This window comes from Ostrea edulis, chromosome 7 (assembly GCF_947568905.1).
Source record: "Ostrea edulis chromosome 7, xbOstEdul1.1, whole genome shotgun sequence".
Taxonomy (NCBI): domain Eukaryota; kingdom Metazoa; phylum Mollusca; class Bivalvia; order Ostreida; family Ostreidae; genus Ostrea; species Ostrea edulis.
Window position 1 is genome coordinate 46290326 of NC_079170.1, and position 15023 is coordinate 46305348.

At 35.1% G+C, this 15023-nt stretch overlaps 1 long non-coding RNA gene across 8 annotated transcripts; it reads left to right on the plus strand.

Moving 5' to 3' along the window:
- The first annotated feature begins 27 nt into the window (after nucleotides 1-27).
- On the plus strand, nucleotides 28-14686 carry LOC130048193 (uncharacterized). 8 transcript variants are annotated; one of them, XR_008797032.1, is made up of 10 exons: nucleotides 28-109; nucleotides 2985-3041; nucleotides 4060-4146; nucleotides 4512-4598; nucleotides 5485-5571; nucleotides 8586-8664; nucleotides 9867-9952; nucleotides 10642-10702; nucleotides 12557-12609; nucleotides 14163-14686. It is a non-coding gene; the product is annotated as an uncharacterized LOC130048193 (long non-coding RNA). The 8 variants fall into 8 exon arrangements; XR_008797036.1 differs by having other exon boundaries at nucleotides 4060-4122; XR_008797034.1 differs by having other exon boundaries at nucleotides 80-168; nucleotides 4060-4122.
- The last annotated feature ends 337 nt before the right edge of the window (nucleotides 14687-15023 follow it).

A 15023-nucleotide genomic window follows, 5' to 3' on the forward strand; every position in this document is an offset into this window, starting at 1 on the left:
AATTCCAAACAACAGGGTCTACAACGTTAATTTGACCTCGATCTGCATTCACTTCCTGTGAAAGTGAAAGTAGCCCAGTAGGCACTGAAATCATGGCTGCTGCATGCTGGTGAGTGAACTGAACTTAGTGAACATGAGCAGCATTGTGGATCGGGACTAATCAGAATTGTAATCCTGTATATTGAAGTGTTGTATAAATCACCATAATCGTAAACAATGGAGGTTATTTGTTTTATCAAAATTAAGTTTGGAAATATGTTGGAGGTTAACAGGTTAAACCTTGTTCCGGGTAGCATATACATATTAATATTTTACTTCAACAGTTCAATACTTGTATCTATGAATACATAGCAAATTGCAAATTTAGTGTAATTTCAATTAGTGAGAGAGTGCAGGACTTTGTCGCAAAAATCAATCCTCTGCTGTCATAGTAAAGCTGAATGGTCAGATATTTTATCAGTATTATAGTCTGTATATGTATGGGCAGTGATGGTTCTGTCACTTCTGCATAATTTCAAGGTACGTGGTGGGTACAGTAATTTTGTGGCGGTGTATGGCTGGCATCAGTCCCTAAACTACCTTGTAGAAGTATGTTAGTCTAATGTTACAGCATCTGTCTTGAAGTGTTGGTTGTTTGAAATCTCTGAATATTGCACTGATACATTCTGCTACTCGGTTGGTATGGTCAGAGAGATAACTCTTGCTCCGATGATTTGGACTCTCTCAATGTTGCTGATGTCCTTAGTGTAGTAAGGATCCCATACAAAAGATACGTACTCTAAGATAGGTCATATAAATGAGATATAGGTATTTCGTCGGCTTCCTTTGGGGCAGTTTTGTAGATTTCTTCACAGATATAGCCTAGGTTTGAATCAGCCTTCTTGGTGATGTTAGAAATTTGTGTTCCCCGCTTTAGCTCTTCAGATGGTAATTCCTAAGTACAGGTTTGATGGAACTTGTTGGAGGATGGATGAATGTATTTTATTTGGTCCTGCCATTGTGCATAATTTTTTTGTAATAAACAGAGCCTTTAACGATATGAGATTTGTAACATCTGCTCCAACCCCTCAATTGTCCCCCCTTCCTCACTTGACAGTGTGTTTGACCCCCATTCTATAGTCAAACATGCATACATATAGTAAAGTGTAGATATTTTTATCCACCAAACAGTTGAACTTTTTTATAAGTTTAAACATAACATATTGTTATAATGTTTTAATTTTTAATTCCAATCTTGTGTTTCTGATTATACTAGTTGAATACCCGCACAAGCACGAGAAATCACACTTTACACATAAATAATGACAGTGTAAGAGAAAATAAAACTAATTAATGCAGTATTGAGCTATTTCACCATGGATTGAACAATATTGACCAAGCATCGAACAACTATGCAGTAAAAGTTTAGAATAAAAAGAATTTCTTATCTTATGAAAATAAATCACAGATCCAAAGAATTAAAAATATTAATTTAACATATATATCTATGTCCATGTAAATTCTTCAATTAACAATTGGAACTTCCGTGTTAAGGGTTATTGATCAGTAAGGGGTTCTTTATCGTGCCAGCACCTACCGTAGCATGGGACTTTAGTTTTTAAATGCATTATCAAAGAGACCCACAATTTGAGCGCTTGGAGTAGTACTGTATCTGTTGCTTTGTTTATTTTTAAAAGTTTATTTTACTAATAGATGTATTTGAAGTTATAAATATGAATAAAAGAAAAAAAACGTGCATTAAAAATGTTCTTTTCATGGTGAATTTGTGTCTGGTCCATGGTGAAATGAATATTATACGAAACTCTGTTTAGCTACCCGAACATCTGGAAATTTCCTTTAAAACTAAAATTGTGGATAGAAGATACAAATTCGCGCATTTTATAGATTTAACAATTATCGCATCCTAATTCGCCCAATCCTATGCATACTTTAAATCAATTTCCTATTAACATATTCACTATTAACAGATTTATGTAATATATTACTATATGTTGTCATCTCCAAATGACTTAGATCCGCCAAAGCGTGTCCACCACTTTACTCTCATTTTTGCTATTTCGGGGTAGTTTATCGAAAATGAAAGTAGGTTTTCAATTAATTTCACAATAATTGCTGATCAGGTAGAATTCAATTATAGTTTATAGGGACATCATCTCATATGTGGTTGAAATTTTAAAGGTGCAAGCAATAGCTCATTTGCAAGCATTTCTTAGTTTATTGGCAAAATTTATTCATGTATAAGTATAGATATCTGCTATCTTATAATTGGTCGACTACAAATGAAAACATTTCAATTGAGAGCGAAAGTTTCGGTTATGTGGGGATCTTCAACAAATTATCTTAGTTTCTTGTTTCATGTTCTATATCATATGCATAGTAGTTTATCAGGCTCAGCTCTAGCTGATACACATGTCATGGACAAGGTGAGACAGCATCTGGAACCTAGGGCTGCCTTGTGCTCAGAGCCAAGATATCTCTATCCAGGCCCATCGTCAAGGAGCTATCTCGCCCTTAAATATGAAATCATAAATTTTCCAATTAATTTTGTATGTATTAAAATACATTTATGAATTAACAATGCGATAATCAATAAATATTTTTTCGTAAATAATACAAAATAGTAATATTTAGTCTAATACCTCCTCTTTTCGCCAATCCCAGTAAAGTTAAATGTATTATGTAATTCCCTGTTCCCATTTGTTATAAAAGGGAAGGAAATGGGCCAGTCCTTTGTGAAGTTCAAAACAGGTTCATTGTGAACAGGTTTGGCACATAAAAGAATCCCCACTGCTTAAAGGCCATAAGTGCCTAAGAAGGGGTCTAAATCCCTGACATTTGACAATATGTGTATCAATAGGAGTGAGATATTATTGAGTGGGATGTGCAGCGGTACTCGCACAATTATTTTCTACTAGCCTTTCTTAACATTTCATGCTTCTAGTTGAAAACCATACTTCAATTTTGAGTAATTATACTTCTTTCAGAAGATGAATCATGATGATCCCTTTGATCTCAAAAAGCCAAAGAAATCAGAGAAAAAGGTATGAAACAGTGTGTTTAGTTTTCTGTATAGTGTTTTATGTGTAGTAGATGGCCTGAGACATAATTGTACTCGTATTTAGATATCCTGAAAGCTTTATAGGATTTTACATAATAACTATGCATATTGCCAAATATTTGACATATGTCATTGTTAATAATCTGATCAGAAATCTAGTTGTAACTTTTTCCATAAAGCAATCTTCATTTTGTGTGACTATTTTAGGCTATAAAAGTAATCTATTGTTATATCTGTTAATATGTTGAACATGTACATTCATTATTTTATACTTTGAAATTAACTTGGCAATGTATGTTTATAGCATAGTAAAATCACAAGGATGGTCAAGAAGATCATTTTTGCATTCAAAGAGTTACTTACAAACTTGAGTGATGCATTCTATGTTGCCTTTTTTTTTTTTTTTTTTTTTTTTTTTTTTTTTTTTTTTTATAGATCTCTGTACTTTTTTCAGATGTAATGCTAGTATAGACTTATAAATTTTACCTTGTTTCTTCTGAAAATTTTCATTGAAACTATTCAAACATTATACACTCAGGTATGTGGTTTCTTAATGCTTGTCAATTATCTCATATGGAGATGTCACCAAGACCAGTGAAGGGCTTCAAATTCAGGCCTTTGCTCAGCCATTAAACAGTGAGGGTTCTTTAGCATGCCACACCCACTGTGACAATGGATATCTGTTTTTAAAGTCATCTCTGAGGACCTGTGACATTCACACCTGATACCAAGCGTTTGGCTATGGAACTGTCACTACCTGTTTTAATGACTTAGGTTTGTCGCGGCCAGGATTCTAACCCCGACCTTCCACATGCGAGGCGAATGCTATAACCTCTAGGCCACCGTGGCAGTTTGTGTTTTGATACTACCTGAATGTCACTACAATGTTTCGTATAAGAATCTATGTGTATACTGATATGTGTGTCTTAGAAAGAGTGGAAAAAGGAGGTAAACATCAGGATTCACCTGAATTTCAAATTAAAGTACTCTTTTACTTTCAGGGAAAATGTCCTAGCATGATGAGAAAATAGCGAACAGTGCTATTGCCTCACATAGAGAAACCAGTAAGGAGAATGATGCATTTTCATGTATAAGAAATTAAATACTAGAGAGAGATCCTTTACTTTAACAAGAATACAACATTTGTAATTTGACACTACCTGAATGTCACTACATGTGTGTTAGAATCTATATCTATATATATATATATATATATATATATATATATATATATATATACTATCTGTGTGTCTTAGAAAGTGGAAGGAGAGAGAGAGCAGAGAGAGAGAGAGAGCATCTTTTAATCCTTTAGTATAACATGAATACAACTTGTGTGTTTTGACACTACATGAATGTCACTACATGTGTATAAGAATCTATGTGTATTATAATTTGTGTGTCTTAGAAAGAGTGGAAGAAGGAGGTAAACATCAGGATTTACTTTTACTTTCAGGGAAAATGTCCAAGCATGATGAGAAAATAGGGAACAGTGCCATTGTCTCACTTAGAGAAGCCAGTGAGGAGACTGATGCATTTTCAGGTATAAGAAATTCAATACTTCTTGTTGTTAGCAACAATGAGAGAGAGAGAGATAGAGAGAGGGGAGAGAGAGAGAGAGAGAGAGAGAGAGAGAGAGAGAGAGAAAATTATCCTTTAGTTTAACTTGAATTAAAAAAAAATTACATTTAGACACGTGAATGTCACTACATGTGTTTAAAAAAAATTTGTCATTTTGAAAGAGAGGGAAGATGTTAGAAAAGGAGAGAGAGAGAGAGAGAGAGAGAGAGAGAGAGAGAGAGAGAGAGAGAGAGAGAGAGAATTATCCTTTAGTTTAACTTGAATTAAAAAAATTACATTTAGACACCTGAATGTCACTACATGTGTGTAAAAAAATTTGTCATTTTGAAAGAGAGGGAAGATGTTAAAAAAGGAGAGAGAGAGAGAGAGAGAGAGAATTATCCTTTAGTTTAACTTGAATTTAAAAAAATTACATTTAGACACCTGAATGTCACTACATGTGTGTAAAAAAATTTGTCATTTTGAAAGAGAGGGAAGATGTTAAAAAAGGAGAGAGAGAGAGAGAGAGAGAGAGAGAGAGAGAGAGAGAGAGAGAATTATCCTTTAGTTTAACTTGAATTAAAAAAAATTACATTTAGACACCTGAATGTCACTACATGTGTGTAAATTTTTTTGTCATTTTGAAAGAGAGGGAAGATGTTAAAAAAGGAGAGAGAGAGAGAGAGAGAGAGAGAGAGAGAGAGAGAGAGCATCTTTTAATCCTTTAGAATAACATGAATACAACTTGTGTGTTTTGACACTACATGAATGTCACTACATGTGTATAAGAATCTATGTGTATTATAATTTGTGTGTCTTAGAAAGAGTGGAAGAAGGAGGTAAACATCAGGATTCACTTTTACTTTCAGGGAAAATGTCCAAGCATGATGAGAAAATAGGGAACAGTTCCATTGTCTCACTTAGAGAAGCCAGTGAGGAGAATGATGCATTTTCAGGTATAAAAAATTAAATACTTCATGCTGTTAGCAACAATGAGAGAGAGAGAGAGGTGAGAGAGAGAGAAAATTATCCTTTAGTTTAACTTGAATTTAAAAAAAATTACATTTAGACACCTGGGGCCCGTTTTACAAAAAGTCGTAAATCTTAAGTCCTAAGTCATAAATTTGAAGAACTTACGACAGATCGTAGGACCGTTTTACAAAATGTATCGTAATCGTATATCGTAAATTCTTTTGTCGCAAGTCGTATATGGAACTCTTCAGCGCATGAAGTTGTAGAATTGAACATAGATATTGCGCGAAACCCGACGCTTTGACGTGCAGCCACTGGGGAGGAAAGAAAATTGGAGCAAATTAACTTTGAATTATATATTTGCATTGCTAATTAAGCGAAGTAAATTTATTCAATTCAATCTATTGATTTACCAAACATGTTGGCATACAATCTTAATTGATACATTAATTAATAAACTACTAATTCATACGAACAGTGAAACGACTACCTAAATTGGGATGGGATAGACAGGGAATCCACACACTTTGAAGAAAATATCGCCAAAATAAATCAAGGGGATGAGGGGGCCTGACTGTAGCCAAAACCTGTTAATTGAATGTTAACCATTTGAAGCTGATCAATACATGTACATATAAACAATTCTTGATTACTGCATAGCATGTTATGAGCAAGCATTTTGTTTTTACATACATTGTATATACAAATGCACATGCATTTATATTCGAGTTACAAGACTAAGGTGGGGAGGGGTGGGGGGGGGGGGGGTCAGATTGCTAATTATAAGTTAGTTGTGCTAATACATGCATATTATATGAATAATTAGACTTATTATTCGATCTCAAATTATATATATTCCTAATTATCTTAATATTAGTTACAGATTTCCAATATCAAGGAAATTAACTTGATTTTTTAAAAGTTAGATTTTAAATAAGAGTTATTCTTGTGTATTATAATATACATGTACTAGGCGATATAAAATAATAATTTTACAGGTACGTGGCTGTATCAAGTGGTCTAATATAGGACGGAAAGGTGAATCTTTGCAGTTCGTTAATGGCTATATAACAAGCAATATGATGGATGATGGTACTTGTTAAGGGGGGGGGGGGGGGGGGGGGGGGGGGCATTCAATCACACGTTAAAAAAAATGCAACACTGTCTATTTTTTCATAAATACTAATAACTGGTATAATGGGGGAATGTAGTTATTAATTAATTAATTCACTCACAATTTCTTTTTCCATTTGAAATACATTACAAACATACTAATAGGCCTAACTGATAATTTAATGGATGGGGGCGGATGTGGAAAAGGGTTAGGGATTAATTCACTCACAATTTTTCCCCAATACAGTGTCTTTCTCATACATACTAATAATTGGTATAAATCTACCATGATATTGGATAAAACCGTGCATATAAATGATGTACTAGTACATGTAAGTGCATACACGTATAATATAGGCGTACATAACTAGGCCTACGTGGATGGGTGCGTCGAAATATAAGATCTGATATGACATACATATTCTTTTTAAAAATGCTTGAAGTAGTCAACATCATCATGATCATTGGAAAAAGTATGGTCTATGCGGGAATATACAAACATTGTAAAAAAACATTGCAATGGGTCCTATGGCACACACTTGCTACATTTGTTTGATCCGCGCACTGACGGAAATACCACATTTTGTGTGACGCAGTCATCAGAGGAAGTGATGCATTGTAGTAAACAAAGGAGGCAGGACAGGCCTTTATGTGTGCAGACAATAATGAATCATGGTATGTACTTGAATAACAGCTGGTACAGCCTTGCTTAGGTTTGTAGGATGCTCTACGTCTCCCGGCACTAAATTTGTTAACTCGTAGAGATACCGCCTGGGCAAACGATACCTCTCGACTACCTCAACATCACTGAGGTAGTCCAACGGATTATTTCTATCGCGAAACACCCGCAGCACACGTTTTTTATGAGTCTCATTCATAACATTAAACATTAGAAATGCAGCCATGTTGAATTATTTTAATAACCATAGTAACAAAGATTTTATGGAGCACTTACAACAAAACTTGGGACATAGGGTCGCCCCCGGGCGGTCGTAGACTTAAGGCTGAATTTCATCGTAACTTGTAAATCCTAAATCTTTGTAAAACGGTCTCACATCGTAAGTTATGTCTTACGACTAATTTTAAGACTTACGACCTTTTGTAAAACGGGCCCCTGAATGTCACTACATGTGTGTAAAAAAAAATTGTCATTTTGAAAGAGAGGGAAGATGTTAGAGAGAGAGAGAGAGAGAGAGAGAGAGAGAGAGAGAGAGAGAGAGAATTATCCTTTAGTTTAACTTGAATAAAAAAAATACATTTAGACACCTGAATGTCACTACATGTGTGTAAAGAATTTTGTCATTTTGAAAGAGAGGGAAGATGTTAGAAAGAAAGAGAGAGAGAGAGAGAGAGAGAGAGAGAGAGAGAGAGAGAAATTATCCTTTAGTTTAACTTGAATTGAAAAAAATTACATTTAGACACCTGAATGTCACTACATGTGTGTAAAAAAAATTGTCATTTTGAAAGAGAGGGAAGATGTTAGAAATGGAGAGAGAGAAAGAGAGAGAGAGAGAGAGAGAGAGAGAGAGAGAGAACATCCTTAGTATAACAAGAATACAACATTTGTAATTTGACACTACCTGGATGTCACTACATGTGTGTTAGAATCTATATATATATATATATATATATATATATATACTATATGTGTGTCTTAGAAAGAGTGGAAGGAGAGAGAGAGAAAGAAAGGGAAAGAGAGCAAGCATCTTTTAATCCTTTAGTATAACCTGAATACAACTTGTGTGTTTGGACACAACATGAATGTCACTACATGTGTATACGAATCTATGTGTATTATAATTTGTGTGTCTTAGAAAGAGTGGAAGAAGGAAGTAAACATCAGGATTCACCTGCATTTCAAATTAAAGTACTCTTTTGCTTTTAGGGAAAATGTTCAAGCATGATGAGAAACTGCGCCATTGTTTCACTTACAGAAGCCAATGTTGAGGATGATGCATGTTCAGGTATAAAACAAATTAATTACTTCTTGCAACTACAACATTAAAAATGAGAGAGAGAGAGAGAATCAATTTTTGTTATTTTGACACCTGATTGTCACAACATGTGTGTAAAAATTGGTGTTAATTTGAAAGAGAGAAGAGGTTAGAAGAGAAAAAGAATCAAATTTTTTTGGCACCTGAATGTCACTACATGTGTGTTAAAATTGGTGTCATTTTGAAAGAGAGAAGAGGTTAGAAAATGAGAGTGAGAGAAGCAAGCATTCTTTAGTATAACATAAATATTTCCCTTTACATTTTGATTGATTAAATATTGTTTAACGTCCCTCTCGAGAATCTTTCACTCATATGGAGACGTCACCACTGCCGGTGAAGGGCTGCAAAATTTAGGCCTATGCTCAGCGCTTACAGCCTTTGAGCAGGGAGGGATCTTTATCGTGCCACACCTGCTGGGACACGGGACCTCAGTTTTTGCGGTCTCATCCTAAGGACTGTCCCATTTAGTCGCCTCTTACAACAAGCAGGGGGTACTGAGGACCTATTCTAACCCGGATCCCCACGTGATTTTTACATTTTGAAGCTATCCAGAATTTCAATACATGTATATAAGAATCCAATGTACATGTATATAATGTTCTTTATCACTTAGAAAGAATGGAAGAAGGAAGTTTACAAGATAGAGATAATATGCATAACTATAAACTTTCTAATGTGTTGTCTTTCAGTAGAGGTGTGTATTGATCAAGATTTTCCGATACGATACAATACAATATTTTCTGATGCGATATCTGATATATTGGATTTACAATGTAGTTAAGCATTTTCTGAAGTAAAATATCAAAATTAAAAAAAATGAAGTGGTTTAATATCTTTTATTTCATAACAAAACAAACAATGACAATTAAAGTCTGAGGAACCTCTGATGTCACAATGTAAAAGCGGGTATTAAAGTCTGAGGAACAATCTCTCACCAGAGGGCGTTACGCTACGCCCCAGTGAAGCTTGCGTAGCACGCCCTCTGGTGAGAGAATGGTCTGAAGAATCGTGTTCCTGTTAGAAGCCATTTTTAAATTATGAACTTCGATCCCAACTATTAAAAGGGCTATTTTTAAACCCGACATATCGTATCGTCGAAACACCATATTGTATATCGCTAGACAGGCGTATACCGGTGCATTTCGATATATTGATTCACCCCTATCTTTCAGGGAAATGTCTAAGCAAGGGACAGGATATTGCAGTCAATGACTGTGATTCATCTTATAATGCAAAAGTTGGAGATACGCTCCTGCAGGTATGAGCAGAATTTATAATTTGTAAATGAACAACACATGAATAAAAGTTGAGAGAGAGAGACCGGGGGGTGGGGGGGGGGGACAGGATTTCAGGAATCTTAAATCTATATCTGTATAAGAATTTTTTAAATGTAAATAGAGTAAGAGAAGAAAGTATACATATTAAAAAAGTATGGCTGCATTTGTAATACCTCTGTGGAATTTTAACGCAAATATCCTGGCATAGATTGGTTTTTTCAGACAGTGACACTGATACAGAAGATATGAAGGATTATATGCTTTTAGGTATGAACAAAGTTGTGGTCAACTACAGAAGAAAGACATCAGAAATGGAGAGAGAAAAAAAGATCTCAGTAAAAGAGATCAGCTTGTATTTCAGACATTCTTTTCTGTAAATTTTGACACTTTACCTGATTGTTACTACATGTGTATAAAAATCCATGTCGTTTTGAAAGAGAGAGTGAGTGATCGACTTGACAAGGAATTCACTTGACAAGGAACTGATGTTTAACGAATAATGATGAAACCACAGTACCAATAATGATTCATCACACTTGTCAGAAAGGTCTCTTTTATATAGTTTATACTGACAAAATTTTGGTCTGGTTTCCAACATTGCAAACATACTTTGTAATACGGAATACATGTATATAGCTTTAAATCAATTTCATTTATTTATTTTTTTTAGTGAAGGACCCTGATTATGAACCAGACCACTGCTCAGACAGTGATTCAGACTCAAATTGAAGGTAATTATCTCTTTAAAGTCATTTTCCCCTGTACTGCAGTACTCAGCAATTGAAACAGAACAATCTTATATACATATATTTACATTCATTGAATTTTTTCTCTTATATTTCTATTGAAATTGACATTGCTTTCATCTGGAGCAATGAAAGCATGTTTGTTGCAAACTTGTTGGATCCAGTTTTTTTGTACCACCTTTCTGTGTAATCATTACCAAATATGGGGCGTCATCAAGGTCAAAGGGTGCGTTGGCTGTTCTGTTTAACGTAACAAATGGGTCAATTATATGTTATATTAGTACTTCAATCTAGTTTATATTTGAAAACAATACAACAAAATATAAATATGAACAATAAAATGTCTTTCTTTGTTGCTTCATCGGGTGATGAAGGTAGCAATCATTGCACAAAAAGCTTACATAACCCGTTTACACGGGTTATGAATTTTTTTTTTGCAATGCTAGCTACCTTCATTACCCGATGAAACAACAAAGAAAGCATTTTATTGTGTAAATAACTTGTTAGCTCACCTGAACCGAAGGTTCAAGTGAGTTTTTCTGATCAACATTTGTCCGTTGTCTGTCATCGTTGTTGTCGTTGTTGTAAACTTTTCACAATTTTATCTTCTTCTCCAGAACCACTGGGCCAATTTCAACCAAACTTGGCCAAAAGCATCCTTCGGTGAAGGGCTTTCAAGTTTGTTCAAATGAAGGGCCATGTCCCTTTCAAAGGGGAGATAATCACAAAAATGCAAACATAGGGTGGGGTCATTTAAAAATCTTCTTCTCAAGAACCACTGGGCCAGAAAAGCTGAAATTTACCTGAAAGCTTCCTGACGTATTGCAGATTCAAGTTTGTTCAAATCATGGCCCCAGGGGTAGGATGGGGCCACAAGGGGGATCGTTTTACATACAAATATATAGGGAAAAACTTTAAAAAATCTTCTTCTCAAGAACCACTGAGCCAGAAAAGCTGATTTTTACATGAAAACTTTCTGACATAGTGCAGATTCAAGTTTGTTCAAATCATGGCCCCGGGGTGTAGGGTGGGGCCACAAGTGGGGGGGGGGGGTCAAAGTTTTACATACAAATATAGGGAAAATCTTTAAAAATCTTCTTCTCAAGAACCATTGGGCCAAAGAAGTTGATATTTACATGAAAGCTTTCTGACATAGTGTAGATTCAAGTTTGCAAAAATCGTGGCCTCCAGGGGTAGTTGGGGCCATAATAGGGACTAAGGTTTTACATGCAAATCTATATGGAAAGTCTTCAGATATGGGCCAAGGTGACTCAGGTGAGCGATGTGGCTCATGGACCTCTTATTTCTGCAGTGTTCAAAATTAACCATAGACCGATAGACCGAGTCTATGTCAAATGACACTGGTCTATGCCAATTGTAATTAAGATAGACCAAATTGTCCATGCCGATTTCTCGGTCTAAAACAATAGTTATCCCAAAAGTCGACTTCTGATAAACGTTATGAGGAAAGAAGGACATTGTTATGGAAATGGAAAGAAAATATGCTAAGTACATTAGAAGTAAATGACAATGTTTTAAATTTGTGGGTTTTTTTTTTTTCAATGTTGCGGTCTATGCCAATTTCATTAGGTCTATGTCATCTTGTTTTGGCATAGACCAATGGTCTATACCAAGTTTTAAACCAATTTCGAACACTGTTTCTGGTTGTAACACCTATTTGTTTGGGTAAAAAAAATATAGTTTATACTAGCACGAACATTTCACACTTAAATATATATTGCTTTCAGGGTTTTAAAGCATAAGCTGCCCCAATACAGTTTATACTCATATAAATCAGGTAGCTTTTGTATTTATTCCTTGAATGTTTTTTGTCAATAGAAAACCAAGATGATCTTCCTGACAGTTTTAGGAAAGTGACCTCATGATAGAAGGTAATTGCCTTTCATCTTCTTTAGTCTCACACCTTGCACGAAAGAAGGGGATATTAAATTGGATCTTTCCATTTATCCATCTGTTAGTCAACCAAGGGTTTTTCAGATGATATCTCAAGAACTTGGAATAAAACTTTGTAGGTGTTATCCTCATGACTTAGAACGGCCTTTATTTTTAGCTCACCAGAGCTGAAATCTCAAGTGAGATTTTCTGATCGCCTGTTGTCCGTCATCTGTCCATAAGTCTGTAAACTTTTTACATTTTAGACTTCTTCTCCAGAACCACTGGGCCAATTATACCCAAACTTGGTCAAAAGCATCCTTGGGTGAAGGACTTTCAAGTTTCTTCAAATGAAGGGCCATACTCACAAAAATGCAAAAATAGGGTGGGGTCATTTAAAAATCTTCTCAAGAACCACTGGGCCAGCAAAAAGCTGAGATTTACATGAAAGCTTCCTGACATAGTGCAGATTCAAGTTTGTAAAAATCAGCCCCCCCCCCCCCCCCCCCCCCCCCCCCCCCCGGGGTAGGATGGGGCCACAACAGGGGATCAAAGTTTTGCACACAAATATATAGGAAAAAAATCTTCTTCTCAAAAACTACTGGGCCAGGAAAGCGGAAATTTACATGAAAGCTTCCTGAATAGTGCAGATTCAATTATGTTAAACTCATTTACATAACTAATAAATAGAAAAAAATATTTTAAAAATTTTATCCGTAAGAACCATTGGGCCAAAGAAGTTTACATTTGCACGAAAGAATCCTGAGATAGTGCAGATTCAAGTTTGTTAAAATCATGGTCCCCAGGGGTAAGATGGGGCTGAAGTAGGTAGTAAAAATTTTACATGCAAATATATTATATAATAGGGAAAATCATTAAAAATCTTCTGAAAAATCACTGGGCCAGAAAAGTTTATGTTTACATGAAAGCTTCCTGACATAGTATAGATTCAAGTTTGTATTAACCATGGTCCCTGGGAGTAAGTTGGTGCCACAATAGAGATCAAAGTTTTACATGCGAATATATAGGAAAAATCTTTAGAGACTCAGGTGAGCAATGTGGCCCATGGGCCCCTTGTTTTTAAGTCAAATGCTTAAAGGCCAATGTTGTGATGTTACACAGTGTAGAAAACATGTAGTTTGTGGATGATATCTCAAGTAGCATTTAAGATCTTTGCAAATTCCTTATATACCAATAACAAATACCCATTATTTTTTATGTGAACTACTTAAGTCACATTATCTTACTGGACCCTAATGAGATTTTGGCATGAAACTGCTGATTTTTGAAAAATACCTAAATCTCCTACGCATGTCCTACGTCCTATATTATTTTCTTGTTCAAAGTTTCTAAATGATGTCTCAAATAGTATTTGGGGTCTTGGTTTAAAACTTTGCTTGTACTTTAAGTTTTTTTATTACAAATAAAGACCCCTTTTGTAATGAAGGTCTTGATCAAAATAAAGGTATAGGAAATTGTTTCATGAAGTAAGGAAAGTAAAATTCTATAAATTTGCTTGCTGTACTTGATAGTAACAAAGTTTATATTATAGTTTCAGAATGTCCTACCATTGATCCTGGAAGTGAAAAAGTATCTGATAGTGAAGAAAGCTACGGTAGCATAGAGAGTGAAAACTATCCCATGCTCTCTGGAAAGAAAGAAAAAGACATTTCTTTTTAAGCCATAAGGTGTTCCCAAAAATTCAATTGGAAACTTTAACAAACTGCATGCCTGCTTTTTTGTGATAAGATGATTGCTAACATTGCAAGACATCTTGAACTAGCACACAAAGCAGAAATTGAAGTAGCTAGGGTTTTAGCTTTCCTCCCAAAAAGTAAAGAAAGGGGATAAATGAGGGAGGAACTTCAAAGTATTAATGTGTGTATTATGTATAAATTTATTTGATGTAATCACTAGTAAAACCGATTTTGCTTAATATACATTATTTTCTATGCACTGCATAATTATGTAGATGCAATAACTGGGACTTAACATTTGAAAAGAAGTTGTTTGTGATTCTTTGCAATTGTACGATGAACCTGTAAGTTACATCATTAAATATAATGCTAGATTCAATACTTGTCCTGTCATTCAGTCTCGAAATGGTGGCTTTCTAAATGGAAATGTCTACTATGTACTTGACCTATATAGCTTTGCCAGAAAATGAAGAATTTATGCTTAAATGCATGTAATATAAGTGTAGCGAACAGTATAAGAGGGAACTTATACTGCCTCGCTAGAGAACTAGCTTTTCTAGTGATGTGGTAGAATCTCTCTTGATTATGCAAGTTAAGCAACAGCGAGCGTGATCAGCACTTGGCTGGGTGACAGCTACATGTTACAAATTGGTGGCAGTGGTGGGATAGCCAAGTGGCGCTATCCTGTTGCACATTTTTGGTGTCAGAAGTGGGAT